The sequence below is a fragment of the Osmia lignaria genome, chromosome 13, assembly GCF_051020975.1.
Source record: "Osmia lignaria lignaria isolate PbOS001 chromosome 13, iyOsmLign1, whole genome shotgun sequence".
Taxonomy (NCBI): domain Eukaryota; kingdom Metazoa; phylum Arthropoda; class Insecta; order Hymenoptera; family Megachilidae; genus Osmia; species Osmia lignaria.
In genome coordinates, this window is record NC_135044.1 from 3,263,243 (window position 1) to 3,285,040 (window position 21,798).

Consider the following 21,798-nt stretch of genomic DNA (forward strand, 5'->3'; position numbering starts at 1 on the left):
GTGTAGAATTTATGCCACTACTTTGCCTGGGATCCTCGCTTTTAATTTATGGGGAAAATTTTAGACAGACCACCTCAAAGAATTTGAGAAACTTCTTGCGGGAGGAGTGTACGGTAGCTAACGCGATAAAAGAGGAAGGTATTACCTACTTTCATCCTTCGTGAACCGAAGCATAAGGGTGTAAGAAAAATTGAACCGATGCGCAAAGATTAACGATAAGAGGCGAACCATTCCGACAACATCCTTTTCTCGGGAACGTTTGGTTCGCGTGAAAATCGCGCGTAGCGTGAAAACTATCGAGCCTGGCCAACACACGATGATACGAAGCTCGTGCAATTTCTTGGGTCGAGGAATTTCGCGATGAAACGAGGCGGCGAGTCGATGCTTGGCGAACGGCCAGCTATTGGATCCCTATTACACGCTGCCCATTAATATCGCAATCGCAGACACACGTTCGTGCCTCGAAAATTTAACGCCTAGAGTTCCTGGAACGACAGCCACCGAATAAATTTCGGTGCATTATTTAATGACCATAAATCGTCCCTTCTTCCGTGCTACTTCTCGACAACCACGACTTTTGTGCAACCACGACGACTCTCTTTGAGCTTGCCTTACAACACCTGGCTAAATGCCCCACGACAGCGGACATCTTTATGTGGTTCGAACAGAAAAATATTAGACAGTCACAATTAATCACCTGCCTATGAATTTAATCAAACGATTAACAGGAAACAGAATTTGTTTAAAAAACAAGCTAAAGTGAACTAAAGCGAGATTCGCTCTAGAGCCAACCCTTTTTCGGCCATTTCCGGTCAGACCGGAAGTGGTAAAAAAAAAAAAAGAGTTTCGGCCATTCGTTGAGATTTTGACCCATTAAATAAATGGCGTAAGCATTTTTTGGATAACTTTTACCGTTTGGCCTGTACAAAAGTGACAGAAAGTCTAAATGCTATAGCCCCCTTCTCAAGATTTTCAATTTTAGATACAGGTTGGCTAATAAAGAAATTTGGAAGATTATCTGGTAATATTTGACTGTAACTAAAGACAATGGCAATGTAAATAAAGACGAGTGTGCAAGCTGATCGTTAGAATGGCACAAGTTTCGCGTCTCTGACAATCTAGCAGAGCAAGGTTCGCCCTGTACGAAGCCTGACATCCGGGTCGTGACGAGTCTTCGTCCTGAAAAAGCTTCCGTCGCAAGACAAATTTCCAAGCACTCGCACGCCTTCCTCTTGTCACGAAAGGGGAGTCCCGCGTACACAGCCTGTAAACGAGGTCGCTTCGAAGTTTGACGATCGTGTTTCGTGATATCGATAAAACTTGCTCACGGATTTCATGGAATACCTGTCTTTTATCCCTTCTCGACTCTAGCATGTCTGACTGGCCATAGTTCACGGAGAAAAATTATTTTTTACTGGAAATTACGATTGTCTTAAGAGGGGGTGTTAATCCCTGATATTTTTCTAACTAAATTCTAGAACCTATCAGTTCTTAAACAAAAGAAATAGAAAATATTTAAATGAAATAATAATATCGGAAGTTGATCATGAAGTTATCATCAACCCTTTTTTTCCAGAAGTGAAATCCGATTACCTGGCATAATTCATAGTCATTATCAAACGAAACTTGGATTTATACTTCTTTGCAAATATCTACCTTCAACTTCTGATAAATATTTCAGAAACAAGAACGTCTTGTAGGCCAAGTAATTAGAAAAAGTTTTTAATCATTACAGAAACTTCGTTCAAACAGATATATCGTCCCGGTGTGCTCGTAGTCAAGAAAACGGTAAGCTTATAATTTGTTTACAAGCGGTTCCAAGGAGAGTGCTTTGAGTGCTCTTCACGACAGTTCTTGCGTTCTAACGAGAATGTTGTTGCTTTAATGAAACTCGATGCCGTTTCAAAGATAAAAGCTTCCTCGGTATGACGCTTTATCTTCAATTATTCCCGACGTCGTTTCGCGTTTATTCTTTCACCACGGAAAAGTTGTAGTTATTATAAACGATTAGTTCACAGTTTACTAGCTAACACCCGTGAATTACTCCCGGGATGGTTGTTTCTCACTTTCATCGTTTAAACAGCAAGTTTCGAGTATACACCGCTAGATTGTTCGATACAAAATTGCATTAATACACAATTTTATCATCTTTCATGAAAGTGTTCTCTATATATCTTTCACGTTAAAATCTTAAATCATGAGAGTTGCGAGAAGATGTACATGTTTATATGAAAAGTAATATCGCGAAGAACATCGCGTGACGACACGAACCTTCGTATTGATATTTCAATTTTGTCAACATTTCTAATTTCTCGGAAGTTCTGGCACGCCGTTCGTGTTTACAAATTTGGATTACAGATATCTATTCACACGTTAAACGCCATAGGAGTTATCGTTAACCGACGATACCAATTTTAGAAAAATTACGCGAAACAAATCTAAATTAATATTTCTGCAATTATGCGTTGCAACATAAAATCATTTTATATAATATTTCATCAGAATGCTCATCACGTAATAAAATTTTCATTCCAATACCGAGAACAATTTACACAAAACTGGCTCGTCGTTCAACGTGTTAATTAATTCTGAAAATAGATTTTTACGAGAACAATAGCTCGCACAGAAACGATTTGGTCTCGCACAAGAGAAATTTCCAGCTTTATCATTATTGCAACAACAGTCCGTATGCGTATTCAGATACACGACAAATCTGAGCGAATCATCTTGTCGAGGATTACAAGAAACCAGATTATTCTAATCGCTTTGTTATACAAGCGGTTTATAGTATTAAACGTATGGAACTTTATCCCAAAGTGATGTGTTTGGAATTCAATGTAGATATACACGAGTTGATTTAACAGATTTAGTATATTCAGAAATCCTGGCAAACCTCGTTTCGCACAGATGCTGCTTTCCTTAGTTTATCGGGAAATCTTTCGGTATCACGTGACTTCCGGTCTTGTTTCATCCCAAAATGTTATTTATTCGAATAATTCGCGATGAAAAGAGAAGAATATAGCCCACGAATAACCGTGAAACACGATCGTTCAGAGTGGCTCTTAAATCTGATATAATGCTACTCTAGTTAATATTTCTAACATGAGTTTTCCAACGAATATTAATAGCCGTTAGAGCAAAGCATACGTGACGCGTGCCTCAAAATACGGCGATTCATTTCCATAAAACCGAAACGGTAAAAAGTACACGTCTAGTGCATCGCTTTCAAATGTTTTTTCCCATTGCATAACGATAGATTTGCAAAATATCGGCAACTATCGAAAGGTGCAAAGATCATTAGTTTGCTAGTATTGTTTAAATTTGTTCATATTTTATCTATATTACGGGATAGCATTTTTACGAGAACCGTAAATTATGGCGGAAGTTTTTATGACATGGGTTTAAAAGTAGAAACTCGATTAGCTAATACGGTTCGTAAAGAGAAATAAGAAAGTCTTAATTCGTAATTTAACCACTTAAGATCCCTATTTAAAAGCATGTGAACGTAATATTACGTACCTGGACGTTAAGTGGTTAATGCAATTTTTATGATTAATAATCTTTATGACTACTCATGACGGGTGTAGTATGATATATCTAATTCGAAGTTACCTAACCAATATTCACGTTAATAATTAATAAACTACAGTATTGTTCATTAATAAAATTCAGTATTGTCATATTTGTAATTTAATATCAAGTATAAAATCGCGTATTTATCCGCAACGTGTTAAGCGAATTCTTTCATTTCAAATATTGGCGCGCATGCGTATAGTCGGTATACAAACATGGACGATTCGAAACTCCTTGCCAATACACCAAACTGTCTTAATATGATGTATAACTTGTACCACATTGCGTTTAAAGTAACAAGATCAATCAACATCAATGTCAATCTGACACTGGTAATAGATTCGTGTAAAAATCGCGTGAAATCTTGATTTATAAATTGGTAGGTTGGCACATACGCACGTGCACGCAATGTACACAAACAAATCGTATTTACCACTAATTAATATAAGTTCTAACGTAACACAGTACCTGTACATATCTTCGTTGATAGTTCCTTCCAACTGTCACGATTTTCCAAGTCAATTCGTTCACTTTTATCACACACAAGAACAAAATAAGTAGAAGCAGACAGCGAGCAGCAGAGAGACAATGACGCGTCGTTCACCCCACAGATGCCACGTGACCCGAATGGCGCCGACACGAGTGCGAAGGCCCTGAAAGGCCGAGCGAGATGGCGTTACACGAAACATACCGAAGCCGGCCGACTACGCACGAGGCGGTCGCGACGGCAACCACGTTTTCCACCCTCGTCTTCAGTTTATCGTGGTGTGTCCTGTCGGCCGGTTGGTTTAGTAAAACGCGTGCTCTTCTCTCGCTCTCCCTCTCCGTTTGTTTCTCGTCGGTGTTTTATTCTATCGCGATCCAAACACACTGCGCGATTCGTTTCACGTGGCAAATTGTCGTTGCATACACGCCGGGAGGGAGAGGCCATTCGATGGAGATACGCGTTCTAGTGGAAAGCCGGCGAACAGTGTTGTGAGTTTTCATGTGCGTACGCGTTGTCAGAAAGTTGTATCTTGCCGCGTAATTCGTGAGAACCGAGTGACAGACGACCACGAAAAGGATCGTTCTCCCAAAGGACTTGAGCGTCACGACGAAGGAGTGGAGATGCATCCGGAGAAACGTTGTTTCGCGGACCGATGAACGTGGCTGGCAGTTGACTCGATGCAGAGGGACGCTAAGGTAAGAGTTCAATGTACGCCAACGGCATCGTTGGCACGCGAGACTTTGCCCGGAAAAATAAACCGCGTCGGGTCGCATGACAGATTTTTCTTTTTGGAGCGTTACGTTGGTACCTCTTACCCGCCTTAACTCCCCCCTCCCCCCAGTCTACTCGCACTATCGGTCGCGCTCGATTCTTGATCCTTCGTTTCGTGCGATCACCACCTCGTGGCGTACTCGAGCCGCGTTACTTTGCATGAAATTAATTTCCGCGTTTGTTTTCGCAGACGAAAACACGCACCTTCGTGTGTGCTCGCGTTGGCGTGCAGTTTTGATGCGTTCTAGAACGTCATACTAAGCTTGGTTCTTTTAATTGGCTAAACTGATCGATGGAAATGCGCCTTCAATCGTTCTGACGCGTTTCAAAATTGGAATGAGTAGCTTTTCATTTGCATATTATTGCATCTCACCAGAGGAAGGTGCAATTAAATTTTAACATATTCACTTTGCATAGACTAACGATAAGAGGATGAATGTTGGTCCAGTTCACGTTGTGTAGTCCAGTTGGTCATGTAATATTTCTGGTCAGATCTCAAAACTGCATCGTTTTTATGATTTCCAATTTTATTTGTAAACTATTTTAAGGAAAGCAAATACTCAGTAGAAATAAAACACACTGTATGTTGTGATAATCTACATCTGATAGCAGATACCGAGCTAGATAAAATTGCTAGGCGAATCAATACATTCCTACAAAATAGGAAAGTATATAGGGTGGTCCATTAACGACATATCTAATCATTTGTATACATATACATTCCAAAACAAATGAAATTTAAATCCATCACAAAAACTATCTATTCAATTGATTGAAATAATAATTAAAATTTGCGTAACAATTGTTAAATTCTCATAGGTTTCCAGCGCAGTAATGAAAATTCTCATGGAAATTTGATGCTTAAATCGATGATCTTTAGATTAAAATGGACCACCTTGTACACATGTCTGTCAGTCACACGCGCCCCTCTGTTTCGGGGTTCGAGGGTGGGTTAATTAAGAACCGTTTAGTTGGGGATAATTTATCGCGGCCAGTTTTCGGGTTAATGTCCTTCAAGAGTGGTTGGAAAAGAGGCTGGAATTTATTAACGACCGCCACGGATAGATAAGGCTTTTGCGCCACGTATGCAACTAGCAATGAAATACTGCGCGTAGCATGTAGCGTGGTTAACGCTGAAAAGAGTGCAAACGATCTTGAAAACATGTCATTTATCCAGCTGCACGAACGTAAGGCGAAGAAATGCATTATTTAACGTTTCACCGCTCGGCCCTATTATAACAGAGATTTTATAGCTAACCTTTATAGTTACACAGAGAATATGGATATCATTTTTCAATTGCGAATGATAAATGAAAATCGTGTTTCCTTTATTGTCGCTTTCTTGTATCAGTCTCGTAGAAGTTACGAACAGTTAAAGCATCGTTATCATAATACAAAAGATACGAAACGGTGCGAAAACAGTCGTGATGGATTAACAGATTCCAAGGGGGGATTGATGGTAATACAATAGAACAGAAATAGGATAATTCAACGTGAAGCAACTTTTACGCGCTACTCGACGAGAGAGAAAGAGAGGAAGATATATTGATAAGTGAAACGAATGAACTTTTTATTCGTTGGATTACAGCCCCTAAAAGGGGACGTGATAACGATAAAGCGAACGAAATACATTTCTCCCAAGAACGTTGGCCGTAAGAAAGAAATGACCTGCTCCCAGGAAATTTATTCTTGATACAGGGGGAGAGGGTAGATATAAAGGTGCAGGGATGAGTTATCGAGACTACCAAACGAGGAGAAAATTGACGAACGTTGAATTACTAATCGCGGACATAAACTCGCGCGAATTGAAGTTGAACGCATCATTATACCAGGGAAAAGGTGGAGATAAAAGTACAAAAGAAGTTGTTCGCAGAAATTATTCTCTAAGAATCGGTCTGTTATATCCTAATCAAGTAAACCGATGGATTTTAGTATAAAAGAGTGAAGCTAATAAAGTTACCGATGCATCGGAATAGAATTCAAAATTCCTGTTTATTAAAATAAGGAACTTCCGATCTTTTGTTGTTTCCTTCGTTCATTGTGTCACCCTGTAATTCGTTTTTCCCTCGGCTTCTCTCTTTACGGGAAACATCCTCTCAGCATTGATCGAACTTTTCAACTTTCTCAAGTTTTCCCTTTAGACCAATCAAAGATATCTCGTAGGTTAATAATAACAAATACTCGAACAATAAACTTTCTTTTTTCTACGAGGGAACTTCGATATTCCATTAAAAGAAAAATTATTTCTTACATCGAATCGAAGGGTTTGTAACAAAAACGACCCTGTCAAAGTTTACAATTTATAATATATTTTAATAACCGGCGAGATTCGATATCGTTAAAAATGATTTATGTCCTGTAGAATGAAAAGGGCTATTTGTGGCTCCTGTTAGAAACACTGTTTCTTTTTTTTTCACCCTTGGATCGCAAGTTAAAGTTGAAATTTTCCTTAAGTCTGACTTATGGTTGACCCGGCCACTAGCGTTCCAGGATTAAAAAGAATATCGATATTTTTAATTATGTTTTTATTTGTTTTTTTTTATTCAACCAACTTTTGCGATACCTACTCACCGTAAAAGTGGTATGAAATATTGTAATGAACATTCGAAGTTATTTTCAACCACTTCGGCGTGTTCTATTTCTGTATTGAAATGTCGTGATTTATTCGCCAATCGATTCTGTTCTTTTTTTCTATTTTTTTTTCTTTCTTTTTTAACCACGGTTCATCGGTAGACCTCGAAATTGAGTTTAAGCATTCTGTAAACACGCTTCAATGTTTTTTACGTTTCGAACACGATCGCGCGGGAAATGATGTTAACACGCGCACTCGTTCTTCAACGAACGTTGAAAGCTCTGTTTATCTTTGGAAAAGAAGCGAAAGCACATTGTAACTGTGGCGAGATAATCGCGGTATGGCTGCAATACGCCGTGCGTCACGACATATTGCTTGCTTTTCAAACAAAACCAAATAGGATAACATATGTATTTCAAAAATATGCTCTCACACCGCCCATTCGACGTTTGGTTTATTATTCTTATAAATAGCACAAAAATTTTCTATACTCTCGATTATTCTGAATTCACAGATGGAATTTACTAATTTAGTATTTAATATTCTACAGAAATAAATCATTTTACAATATGAAAAAAATATCGCATATTTCAAGCGTCGTAGAATGAAAGCAAGCTAAGCGAACAACGGAGTTAATTTTTCTTCCCCCGGTTAAAAATAAATTTCGAACGTGGATGAATCATTGAATTCGTTGATGGATAGAACTTTACATTGCGTAACATAGGTAAATTCTCGATGCTTCTGCTAGAGAATCATCCTCCTTCCGCGAGATAAAAGCGAGTTTTATAATTTACTATTCCAACCTCCAGAACAGAATTTATTGCTGACCGGGCCGTAAAGTTTAAAAGTGCTTTCAAAAATCGAGCCACGTATCTCGTGCAAATGAGATACGCCCTGTTATAAGCGTAATATGTACGTATAAAGGACGGAAGAGATGTAGATAATGAAAGAGTTACCATATTTCGGTAATATTTTCATTTAAAATGTTAATCGTTAGATCATAAATCACTTATTTTGATAGAATCCGGTCTCTAAATTAGATTTTTAAACGAGCCGTCCGAATTTCGAAACGAACGTTCCGCAAACACGAATTACGGTATGCAGCAGATCAAATAATGAAAAGTAATAGATGCAAACACGCGTATGCATTTAAATTGAACCAGGTTGAATTTATGAACGTCAGACAAGAGCTTCGAGAGCAACAATTTTAAGCGGATCCCACGGGATGCGTGTAAACGTGGCATTCGCGAGCAAAGCTGACAGAAACGTGGCTCACTTTATTCATCCGGAGAGACGTCCGGCGAAATGGAAGCTGACTTTTAATCGCGAAATCGTGCCCTAGCATAACGAGTATCATCGATTATTATTAGGTTACCGATAAACCAAATGCAAACAGAGAAATCTCAAATCAAATTTACCCTGGGTTGATTTTTCTACGAATTACCCTTTATAATAAAAGAACGCTTCTATTGTTCCCAACATTTGCTTAGAGAAAAGTCTTTGGAAAATCCAATAGGATTCCTGAAATGTTTGTAATGGAAACGATATTTACGGTTCGATCCATTTAGGATTGATAGGATCGAGTGTCCCTTTGTGCGTTTCTAAGCAAATAGAAAGCGGCAAGATTTATGGAAATCCATTGCATTGGATTTATGAGAACGGCCCAACAACTTCTGTGACGTTTGACTAAGGAAAAAGTGAGGATCAAACGGAGAACGAATTGAAATTTACAGAATTTCAATCGCTGTTGTATGGTTCAGGTATACTAAAAATAAACAAAATTACTAGCTATATTATTAAGCAAGAGAAAGATCTTTTTGCTTTTAAGTAGAAGGAATTTTTATCATTTTTGAAGTCTTTGATCGGGAAAAGAAGTAGCCTTTTGGGAATAGGAATTTTCTATTTGCAATAAGAAAACTGAAAAATCACGTCCTCTTCGGTGACTCGACTTTTGATTTTCTTCTTCCTCTCTTAAAAAAAAAAAAAAAAAGAAAAGGAAAAGAAAGTATGACGTTTTTGTCAGTCAACTCTGTGTTCGTCTTATGGAAGAAATTGAATTTTGCTAACGTCTGAGAGAAAGAATAAGAGAGCAAGGGTGCAGAGCTTAAGATGGGACGATTTATTTTTACCCAGCACTGGTAGCTATGGTTTTTTGCTGAATGCAGAAGGTCTCCGCTATTGCTGAGGACTTTCGAAGCACCCTGAAGAGCAGATGAGAGCGAGAATGTCGCTGATCCTATAGAAGAAAGTTCAAAGTGCCTCTAGTCTTATCCTCGAGAAACATAGCATCGCTTTGATGCTACAAGTTTCGAGGGTTTCTGTTGTTTCAGCCCTAAAAATTGCGTACGTCGAGACGAAAAGAAGCTCTTGATTCTTTTAACTTGACTCTTTGAACTTTCAGAGCTTTCTTCTCGCGGAAATTACAGGCTCTACATTTTAGCTAGATCGATCTTCGTTCGGGTATGAAAGGAATCGGACTTTCATTTGAAAGGGTCTATCAATTTGAAAGTAAATGAATTTCTCTAATTATCAGTAGAATTATTTAAGGGTTTCTTTGTGAGTTCTAACGAGATAAGAAATAATCAATGCTCCTCGACTTCTCAACTTACTTCCAAAGGTTCGTTTGCGATAGTTGAAGAGAGTTCTTCGAAACTTCCAGCCTGTTTTTGTAATATTTCCTATTGCATCGATAGAAATAATTTTATAAATCTACTAGAAGGAAGTGATTAAAAATTTTAATCACGATCAGAACGATCGAGAGGATAATTGACTATTTGAAATAATTTTAAATTACGTCTATCAGGGCATTGATATGGAGAATACTCTATTGCCATTTCATTGTTGCATTTCGATCAACGTCAATCTAATTCAACGGGACGTTGTAATAGCATCCCCATTAAATTTGCATTTCATCGTAACTCGATAAAATCTCATTGATTAATGATACTTGTTAAAACCTTGCTCATGTTTAACGCCTCGAATCGTTAATGTCGTTTCACGCGATTCGTCCAATGTCCAAGGACGTATCGAAAAATCTTAATGAACCCGCGATTCATTAGTCCCACGAATTGAAATTTACGATTTAGAAGGTGGAAGTGATCATTAATCACAGTTGAAGATATCATTGTAACACGATGTGGCTTATGCACTCTACTATCTTGAGCTCTGCTACTTGCAATACAAAGTATAATCTGTAATCTAAAAATTGAGGTCATTCTGCTTTTACAGTTTATATTCATGAATAACAGTTATTAAAATAATAAAGTAAAAATTTTCAATGGTATGATGTACCTTTTCGATCAATAATCTAATCATTTTTATGATAATTTCTTTGCGATATAATTTCCACGATTTCGGAGTAAAATATGCGAAGAGGTCGTGAATTGAATTTCCAATATATGATAATTTTGAAAATCCTGCTAATTTTCCCCGCAAAAGTTTCAAATAGGTTGAAACAGATCACGAATCTTTTGGAGCAGAATGTAAGTGAACGAGAAAAGGATTAAAGAGTACATGTTCTATCAAAATTAATAATCCATTCGATTCTCGTCGGAGCAGCACTTTTCTCGTTTTTCTTGAAAATTGATTAGATTTCAGCGGTTTCCGAAGCCCTTTGCAGATCTTTTGCTCGCGGTTGAAAGGATCGCGTGCGATTGAATTTCAGCTAAAAGGGAACGCTTGAAGTGGACCGGGATGACAATAAAGTCGTTGGGAAAGTTAGGAATTAAATCCTCGATCAAGCTCGGCCAGGCCTATCGTGGAATTTTCCAAGTTTTTGCTTCTTATTCTTTTTTTTCAATTTGGAGCGATGAGTTATCCATAATCTTTAATATGCGCTCGAAGGTATTGGAACGTCGTATGCAAACGAAACTTCTTTTTCAAAGACATAGTTCGTTTAAACGTCTGCTTGAAATTTAACGTATGTTTAACTTCGGTATTCTGTTGAAATTGATCTACATAGAAATAAATAAACATGTCGTAAACGAAACTCCGAGAAAGTGAACAAGAGACGTAGTGGATTCGTTATTTAGAGCAGAACATGTAAATCAAGGAGAAGCTTTGTTGCGCAGAGCACTACCGTGTTCCTCGTTTCGAATTAAATTTATTAGGTTTCTACGGTTAGGAATATAAACGTGCAAATGAGTCGTGGAAAAATAGCAGGTTGTCTGAATTATACATAAACCTTTTGTTTCCTGTTCCGTTCTTTCTTCTCTTCGTCTCTCGAGTACTAACTTGCAAGTGGTTAGTTCGCGAATTAAAGTCAAAAAGGAAACTCGCACAATGAGATTTTTGTTATATTACAAACGTTTAATCGATTAAATGTTGTATCTACATTTATAGAGTTAATTGTTGTAAATATATCAAAATGAAACGTTTGGTATTTTTTATGAATTTAAAAAAATACATTCTTCTGAGAGATGATGTTACTTTGAATTCATTCAATAAATATCGGCTTATTAATTATCTACTGCAACGTGTTTATTCCACTTGACAAGTGTTGCAGGTTTGTACTTACATGGCGCTTCGATTAACTTTGTAATATACGACTTATTTGCACGATAACGTTATGGAAACGTTACAAGGGAATATCGTGTTTCAGGTAAAATAGTGCAATTCTGGGTTCATTCGAGCTGAAAGAGCGTCGATGCCTGTGCCATGCTTATTAATACCAGCCGGTACGCGTAAATTAATAACGAGGATGAAACAGATACCAATATACGTTTCGTTCGTTTATTAATTATTATCAGGGAGGCTCGTATTTTTGTTCCCAGAGTCATAATCTGAAACATTAATTTTTGTGAATTTCAACTAAAATATTAAATTTCAAATTGTCTATTTTTTTTCAATTTTAATACCATACTAAAATTATTTAGTTCTCCTGTAATTCTATCTACATAATCCTAATTTGTATTGTCATTTGCAACCACCTTCGAGTTATTTGATAATTTATTTAAAATTACCAGCAACAAATGATATCATCGATCATATCATTTAAGAAAAATATCCGCGAAAGTCTCGCGTGGAATCTGCATCGGGAGTCGAGGGAATTATAAATAAACGAACGCAGGGTAGGCCTTGGGGTAAAAACGGATAAATCGATGAGTGAAAAGTTCCATCGTGAATTCGAACAACCGTGGTCGAGTTCAAGATCACTATACCGCGACCGGAATTCGCAGCATCCGTTTCCGTTCTTCCACGATCGATACCCTTGTATCTTGCCAGATGATTCACGAACATCGCTCGCGAAATTCTCTTCCAAAACACGACTAATCCCCGTTCTGTCGTGTAAATTGTAATTTCTCATCTCTAAGGCTATTGTTCTCACCTGGTAGAATTGCAACGAGGTAAACCTACATGTATTCAGCTGCGAATATTTTCGTAATATGTACAGTTAATTTCGTGTTTCTGCTGAAACAGCTCGAAACGAATTTTACGTGTCTAAAGACGATGCAAATGAGAGATAGCGCGATCAGAACATACATATTTCATTCATTTCTAGATATATATATATATATATATATGCGTTCAAACGTTTCGTAATTAGATGGCTGTTTATATAACGTGCTTTCTGCATCCATGTTGAATTAATTAGATTTCTCCTTTGAATAGGGGTTAGTGGTAAGAGATACTTGTTCAGCTATTATTTCCAAAGCCATTCTTTTAGAAATTTCAATGTCTAACCTAATATCATCCCTGGAGGATTAACAGGTAGCGCAAATAAGCATTCATGAAAGTTGATGATAAGTAGGAGGCAACGCACCTCTTTAAAGCGATACGTCCGTAAGCTGTTGACTCTTAATTCGCAAAGGAACACGACTAAAAGGCTTTAATTATAATTTTCCTCGACTCAGCGAGGAAAATTTTCACCTCGTTTAAAGGCTAACAAAAACTCGGAAATTTACTTCGCCGTTTGCCTCCTGCTTTTTACCTCTTTTCTATTTGAACTGAAAATAATTTGTCTCCCGTTCCGCGAATACTTTTCCCTTTTTCCATATTCATCGTGCAGTTTGCCGCACGTCTCCCGATAAAATATTAGGAAGTTTCTCGCAAGATATCGTCGGAAGGAAGTCTGGAAGTCATGTTCGAGAATGAACGATCCTTTTTTTACCTATTTTTTTCTCATGATTCTTCTCCGTTTCCTCTGGAATGCGGACTCATTTCCGTCGATCAGAATCATCAGATCCGGTGGCAAGGGAGATACATCGTAAAAATATATGCGTCTCTTCGTGGTATTTTACGAGGGGACCATCGACGTACCCTCGAGATCCTTTGCAAAAAGAAGAAGCCTCGATGTCGCGTAAAGACGGCTGAAGTTTCCCGAGAAAACGTCTTCAGCACGCTTGTTCCCGTCCCAGGGCTAACGAATGACCTTATTAGCGGCTTTAATAAGGCCTGCCAGCGAGGTCGCGTTCATGATTTGTGAGGGAAACCTTGAAACTCGTTAGTTGTAACCTGCGGTCGGCTAACGAGCCTCGGGGAATGTTAGAATCGACGCTGTTTGAACGATCAAAGTTTCCGTGATATTTTTGTACGCTTCATTGGTCCGGGATGATGAGAAAGTTGTGTCGGTTGTTTTTTACCTGCTTGTTTATCCGCTTCTTTTTGGAAGGGGATGGATAAATTATTGGGGAGACGGAGGACAAAATGTCATATCCGAAGCTGCATAATCCGTAAATCGTTCGAGCGATCAAAATTTGTATACGCGGCGCTTTGGAAATATTTTCAACCAATTTTTCCAAATACAGAGTACAAAGGTAATAAAAAACAAATACGATCCATTGAAAAACAGTGAGAATTTTCGACCAATTATACTCTGCTATCCAGTGAAACTACATCATTCTGAAAACCATCAATCTATTTCATATTTTTTATCGTGGAAAAACTCGATTTCGAAATATTCAGCGTTCGTTGTTTTCATTGAAAATAAATCGATGATTTAAAGAAAATATTATCGCGCGACCCAACGACAGGGATGTTTGTCTACGGTCTGGGTAAACAAATTTGGATGTAAGATCCTCCAAGATTGTCGTGAAACGACAGGGACAGACACGATGGAAGAGATTCTTGTGGCTCGCACAACACTTTCAGTAAAATTCCATTTATTTCTCCGGGGGATCACGATTTCAGCGTCAAAATATCAGCGGTCGCGAAACGAGGCGAGTAAAAACCAGCTTTTACGCGACGTGTCGACGGGATATCTTTAGAAATCCCACATCTTTTATACCCTTTTTTCAATTATGCTATGTAATGAGAATTTTCCACGGATCATTCACTCCCACCGTCATGCTCAAGCATTCTGACACATTTTTTTTTTCCGAACCCTTCAAGTTCACCTCAAGATACTATAGAATCTAATCAACTTTTCGATTAAATATTTTCCTGTTAGTTTCTGTTGTATTATAAAAGGTACTTCATCTAACTTTATCGTCTCAACGATAGAATTTACGACACCATCAGTTTTTCTTCAGGGCAAATTATGTGCAATTTTATATCGTTGATGCTGAAGCGTAGCCGATCTCTCAAATTTGTTGCATTTCAAAAGCAACGGAGCTGTGAAATTCATGTTCAATGCAGTTCGCAGAATCGTGAAATCGTACGGAACGAGTACTCAAAACGTAGAAACTTCATCAAGTTATTGGCATATCGGTAGATTAAAACATTGTGGAGGAGTATTTTAAGGTCGTCAGGTTATATAGGTCGTCCAATAAAAGAGTACGATCCCACGCCTTCGTAGGTAGAACGAATTCCTGAGTAATGCCTTTTAACGAATCTATCCGATGAACGTTTACAGAACGTAAATTCACCCTTGAACGGTGATCGAAACTGTTCCAAAGGGAAACACGAAAAGAAAACGAATATTCGTTAATCGCTAAATGGATTAAATTTATTCTTGAATATTGGAAACTCCAATTCGAATGAAACTTTCCATTTGGAACTCGGCTCAAAGAGCTGTAATCGTTGTTCACAATAAAACAGCTGACCGCAGAAATTGAACGCAAAAGCAAAAAGCTGACATTCTCTGTGCTTTTTCAATTTTATAAACCTTTATTCTTTTCTGAGAGACGTACCTTTGAATTTATTTTCCCTGCACCAACCCCTATTCTTTCATCGCGTAAATCTTTTTTTAGCCAATCGAATCGAGTGATGAGAGTTAGAGTTATATTTTCTTCGCGAAAGTCAAGAAAGCTTAGAATTATGTGACGCCGTTTTAAATTATGTTAACGAGAAGCAGTATTTCTCACCACTTATCTCGACCGTGGAATCCGTAATGAGGTAGACGGAGCGTAGAATCAGAGACAAGATCGAAGCAAATTCGATATTTCAGAATCTGAGGCCTCTTTGCTGGCCGACTGTTTAACATTCTGAAGACGTCAGCGTCAATCAATGAAAGTTATTTAGTCCAAGATGGACCGATTCCAACTTGTCTAAACTCGTCCATCTGATACGTGCAGTCCAGTGTACGGTAATTCCTAGAACAGCTGCCATCAATCCGCAATTTTTGCGAAAATTCCAAATTGTCCGTTATTAACACTCCGATGATCACATATTTCAAGGAAGTTTTGATTTCTTTTTATATCGACGAGGAGGTTGTTCGGAGAATTATCAATTTTCAATCGTACAACTTTCGCTACTCATACGCGCTGTTCATTTTCCTTTTAACCGTGTTCAATTGCGATTATAGTACGATCCGAGTTCCACTTCTGCAGAGCGCAACAGCTTGCAGAATGCTGACTCCGGCAAATAAACCGGACGATGCATGCCAGCGTGTTAACGGACCTAACGTTGAAACTTTAGCGAAAGCGGATATTCAGTTACATAACCGAGCGTCGATGCATCCCTCTATTTCGTAAACTTTCTATTTCCGTCTTGCCTGTGAACGTTCACTGCACCGTGGGGGTCATCGATGACCCATGCTACCAATTTCGTCAAATTTTATGAGACAGCAGAGGAGACTAGCTTTACGTAACGTTAAGTAACTAATCGAAGTCTTAAACGTGGAAATTAATTATTCATAGTTTAACGTTTAAAGAAGAATCGCGTTAACTCGGTTCTCTAATTCAACCAAGCGACTCGTCAACCACAGAACACGGTTTCCAACTCGTTTAAACAATTTATCCACAAATTTGTGTACGTGCAACAAAAGCAGAGACCGCGTTTCCACGGAATTACACGGGAACTCGGGCGACCGAGGATAAACGGGTTAAGATGGTTGCGAACGATGCGGATGAAACAACATTCGTTTGTTCGTTGCTTAACTCGCCGCGGGAAACTTGATTTCGTTCGATGTAATTGAACGCACAGTATCGTGGATTGTACGGATGTAATCTGGTGTCGCGAAATGAAATTGAAGCTACAACGGCGTGCACAAGGTTGTTGAAGATAATGCGATCGTTGTAAAGATAAAGGAGTGTTGTTTAAGAAGCGATTCCGGTCACGTCCGTGGATTCTCTGATTTCAAAGAACCAGGCCAAAGAAACTTTCAGAGAGCTTTCAGCGTGTATCGTCTGACGCAAAGGTACTCCACGATGTTTATTGAAGCGCTGTTCAAAAGATACTTTCGAAATTTTACTGTGACAAGTAATCAAGAAGAAAATCGAAGAAGATATTTGTATCCTTTCCTCGGGGGTTGATATTTTTTCGGCTTAACGAAACGGCTGTCGATAACAGGATTATCAGAAAATTAACTCGAATCGGCTCTTTTATCTCTTCACGTGGATCGTTTCAACAACCTCGAAGTTACCTTTACGAACTCGTACGAGTAGCGGAGAACGTGATTTTGTCGAGCAAAGAACCGATCGAGCGTATCGACGATGTCGAACGAAAAAAAAATGAGAACGAATCGATGATCTGTGCGTCGATAACCACCCTTATCGTTCAGTCTTAAGTCAAAGTAGATTAGACGTGAAATTCGTGCCAATAGAGTTCGTAACAAAGATTACGTTTTTCTGTAATTTATCATAATTTTAGTGTTCTTTGAATCTTACATTTCTTGCAACAGTCTGAAAACTGTATTCCAGATTTTATCTCCCTATTCGTTACTTTTCAGCACCCTCTTTTTCTCAACTTCACTATTCCTCGAGGAGATTTATATTTACCTACCTTTTATCGTAGTCGCTTTTTCAGTCGGTTTCATTCTGTTGAAATTTCCCGTTCGGTATGTCCTTCCTGCCTGTTATCATTAGTCTCACTCTATCTCTCCCACATGCTATCTAACTTGCCGTCTCTCTTCGCTGTCTCTAAACGCTGCGCACCCTCTTCAACCCTCGTATTTCGTCGTCTCTCGTCCGGTTCGAGCTATATCACCGCTAACCCCATTTGTTATCAGACCTCGTTAATCTCAATTCCCCTTAGCAACGTCAATCTCGCGGTATGTAACTTTGGAATGCCGATAGATTTATCGTGCGAAAGTTGTTGCGCTTCCTTTTATCAAGACGCTTGTTCTCAAAGGGGTGGAAACTTGTTCCTCGTTTTTACATAATGTCAATAACACGCTCGCTGGGGTTTATCGATGATTGCCGCCTCAAACTTGATTTAAAGTTTTAATATGAACGATAATTAAGCTTATGGATAGTAATTGGTGTTTTAATATTAGTAGATGGTCAAGTTCCTACGCCGGTATTCCTGGGATAACTGTAGCGTTGAAAGGATACCGGCGGTCCATACGAGGGAGGGGTTTTAGTGAATAGAGTGCTACCTCGAATTTTTTGGCGTGGGTGGTACAAGTCCTACACTGCCCGGGCGTTCCCTAGCCGAATAATGCGAAAGGGATCAACCTGCGCGTACGTAACTGTATTTCCCCTGCGGCTAATAAAAAGAAAAAGATGGTCAAGTTCCAATATTTCCACTGTTCGAATTCTAAGCAGCCAATGAATAGGATAAATAGGCTCATAAATAATCTATAATGAAATACAAAAGCAGAAGCACCCATTAAAAAATTAAAGAAAATGCAGAACCGTATAAATCTTTCACTTATAGTTCGCATGAAGGTTTGCATAAAGGAATGAATTCACGATAAATGTTTTATTGTTATGTCGTAACGTCGTGTCATTTTATATAATGAGCAATCAGTATCGATTGCTCGCATGAATTATGCAAAATCAGTGTTAACGTTGGCTTAGAACAAGGAAAGTAGTTTTTGTTTGCTCTAGCAGCGAGGAAACGTTGCACGGATGCGAATTACGATCGCAGACTTGGTTACCTACGAGCCAAACAATTCCGTGGTTGTGCGCTCGTGTTTCCATTATTTAACCTCGTGACGCAAATTACGGATGACTAGTGTTAATTATGAAAGTCAATTTTCACGGTGTCGCGTGTTGGTGTTTCTTCGTGACCGGAGCTCTTCATTACCACCCTTCCCGTTCTAATTACGCGTTTACACGATGCGAAACTCTTTCGAACCTTTCGGCATCAATCCAAAAACATAAATAAATATCATGGATGCGATTTCATCACCATTCTATCTGGAAAAGCGTGATTTAATCGCGAGTGTACACTAAAGTATCGTTAGAAAAATAAACCATTATATTGCCATTTTTAGTATCGATTCTCGTTTCTTTCACTTTCTATCCAACAGGCAAGAAGTAATTCAATTCCAATCGAAAACTTAGCCGGGTGAGGTGTTAAAAATTCAAGAATAAATGAAGAAAAGCAATAAAAGGCTGAGATTCGTGCAAACGTCGGGAACGAATCCCTCGTCGTGATTCAGAGAGCGTTCAATGAAAACAGAGTAACAAAAGCAAAGGGTCTATCGAATTCGAGTTCGTCTATCGCGTGTTTGCCTCGTCACTGCAAACATTCCGTCCTGAAATTCGACGATTTTCACTCTATTCCTCTCTCTTTCCCTTCTCTATTATTCATTTCGTCTTTCAACGGAGCAAGAAGCGAGAAGAAAAGCGAACAAGAGCGACGATTGCCACCGTTCGTTCTATCGATCCATTTTACTTTTATCTGACTAATCGTTTGTCCTTGCTCGATGTTACGCGAACAAAATGACAGTAAATGTCTCTTTGCGCATTAAATGTAATTGTCAACCATCAGAGATGATTAGGTAGAGAATTTATTTGTTCTCTTGCATTTAGACACTTGAATCGGACAAATTACGAACGGAAACGCTCGATTAACTAATTCGCTTTCGGTCTTTTCAATTCTGGGCTCGAGAAAAAGAAATTTTATTTTTAATTTAATTTTTGTTACAAAAATTAAACACGTGTCAAAGGATAAAATACTAGGCTTGACCTTTGACACGAATTTATTTTATTTCTAGTGCAATGAGATGTATGACTTTTTTTTCAAAGTTTCTTATGTATGTTTATTAAAAATTCAGCTGTCATTCAGCCTGGAAAATAAAAAATTTACGAACACAGTCTTCCGTACTCCGGTAACTGAATTAAATTTTTGCCGGACCATTACTATGCAAGTGGTAGCTTGTTTCTGGTGCATGTTCCTGGATGTAAAACCATTGCTCGAGGTACATTGTGAATTTCATTTATTCATCCTTTCTTTTAAGAGACGCAACAACCAAATTTTTCTTGCCAGAGAACCGCTTTTCTTCGAATAGCTCGTGATCCACATTAAACTAAATCAATAAATCGTGTTAATAATCTGATCGCCTCTCAAGTGGTTTAATTGGGCTTCGCGGAGTATGGATTTTTTCTTTCTTTTGACAAACAATAAGGCGTCTCTGTGCAGAGAAAATATTGGTGGTAATAAAATTAGCTCGAAGGAGAAATGCAATTTTAGCGTGAAATCCTCGTGTCGTGATCTACGATTAATTTTCTAATTTTAATTACCCCGCGGAAATATATAATCGAATAAATGAAAAATAAATTCTGATGTATAATTATTAGAATATAAAATCATCCAAACCAATACACCTTGTGCGTAAATAATTGAAGCTATTTTAATGAATAATTCCTCACGATAAAAGTATGTAATCCACGAAGTTACAGATAGTCCTTGGTCACGTAACTTCGTCATTCACGTTCGCGAAGAGTTTAATATCCAAACTTAACGTGTCGGGGTTGAAGCAATTTCGCGCGAGGGAGTTGCTTTATCCTCGTCATGAATTCACGAGAAAACACGTTGGCAGCTTTGAAATTCCGTCGCCGGACGTGTGCATTGTCCGCGTTAACTCGCCATTGAACGTTTCGCGTAATTTGCTTTATTACCGGCAATTCCTACCATATTTTCAGCCGTAGAAACGCGAGTGTTTGCGCTCGGTGATTTCAACGCGACGCTGCTTTCTCCGCGAACAAACGGTTCACGCTTTTTCTCTAAACAATGTCATCTTTGTGGTCCGTGTTTAATTCAGAGCGACGCACCAGCACAGGCGTTTTCATTAGTTTTAACGAACTTCTGTGCCATTTTTGTGTTGGAAAATAAGTAAGGCAAGATATTGAGAAGACAAATTAATTTAAATGAAAAATTTAATTATCGAAAGTTCATGATTCAATGTACAATCACCTGAATGAAAGTAAGGAATGTTTGAATTAAAAGACAGCAGGCAATCAATGTTAATGATTTCCACAGGCGATACAATCCAATCATCTTGAAACATCAAAGGTTTGTTCGTTTATTAACGTCGCTTATTAACACGAAAATCGAGCAGAAAAAGAGGAAACAAAGCTGATTTCTTCTCTTTTGAATTTATACTACGGGAACGACAATAATTCGGGTTCGAGGATGAATTCTTTTTTCCAAAATTTGCTGGAGTAATTAACATATCGATTGCTAATTAGACATCTATAATAACCATAGTATATCGATAGCTTAAATTAAAAATCAAGTGATCGTATTACTAATAATAAACGTCCGCGTTAATTATGGAAATGATTATTTCATCAAGGGTCCGAGGTCTCGTTTAACTTATTTACTCTGCTTTACGATCACTTCTGATTCTTATTCAGCTTCCTTTTATCGTATATTCAAAAGCTTTTAATTCGACGAGGCGGTCGCTTCACCGTTCTGACCTGGATTTTCTTGCACTCTCATTATTTCACGTGAAATTTTTATTTCCGGTTTAAAGAAAACCAGAAGGTCGCTACTAATAAGAATTTATGAAACCAAGAGATTTTCGGTATACATTCGTCTTCTTTGCAAAAACTTGTATCGGATAGAAGGGAATGTAACGAACAAATAAAGATCCTGCTATTTGTTTCCCATTTTCGTTTCATATTTTCGCTGAAATTCCTGGCTGGGTGGATTTTCAACGAGTCTCTTTTTGGATTTCTTCTGGTTGCAGTGTGTTGCGTCGAGAAATTAAGTTCAGCTCTTTAACTTTGCTTCGCTGCGAGTTACCTAACGTACTTCCTACCGTAATCACATTTCGTAGTTTGAACATCGTTCTACAGTATTTCGTGCTGAGCGATTTTGACGTTACTTCGGAATAGGTGAA

The 21,798-nt window shown here is 38.3% G+C and overlaps 1 protein-coding gene across 4 annotated transcripts in view; it reads left to right on the top strand.

The window, feature by feature from the left end:
• The first annotated feature begins 4,348 nt into the window (after positions 1–4,348).
• The window catches only part of SK (small conductance calcium-activated potassium channel), a 126,293-nt gene continuing 108,843 nt past the window's right edge, over positions 4,349–21,798 (top strand). For all 4 annotated transcript variants that reach the window (XR_004580815.2, XR_004580814.2, XM_034319106.2 and 1 more), the window contains exon 1: positions 4,349–4,755. The gene's annotated coding sequence lies outside the window, so the exon portion shown is untranslated. The remainder of the gene's footprint in view (positions 4,756–21,798) is intronic.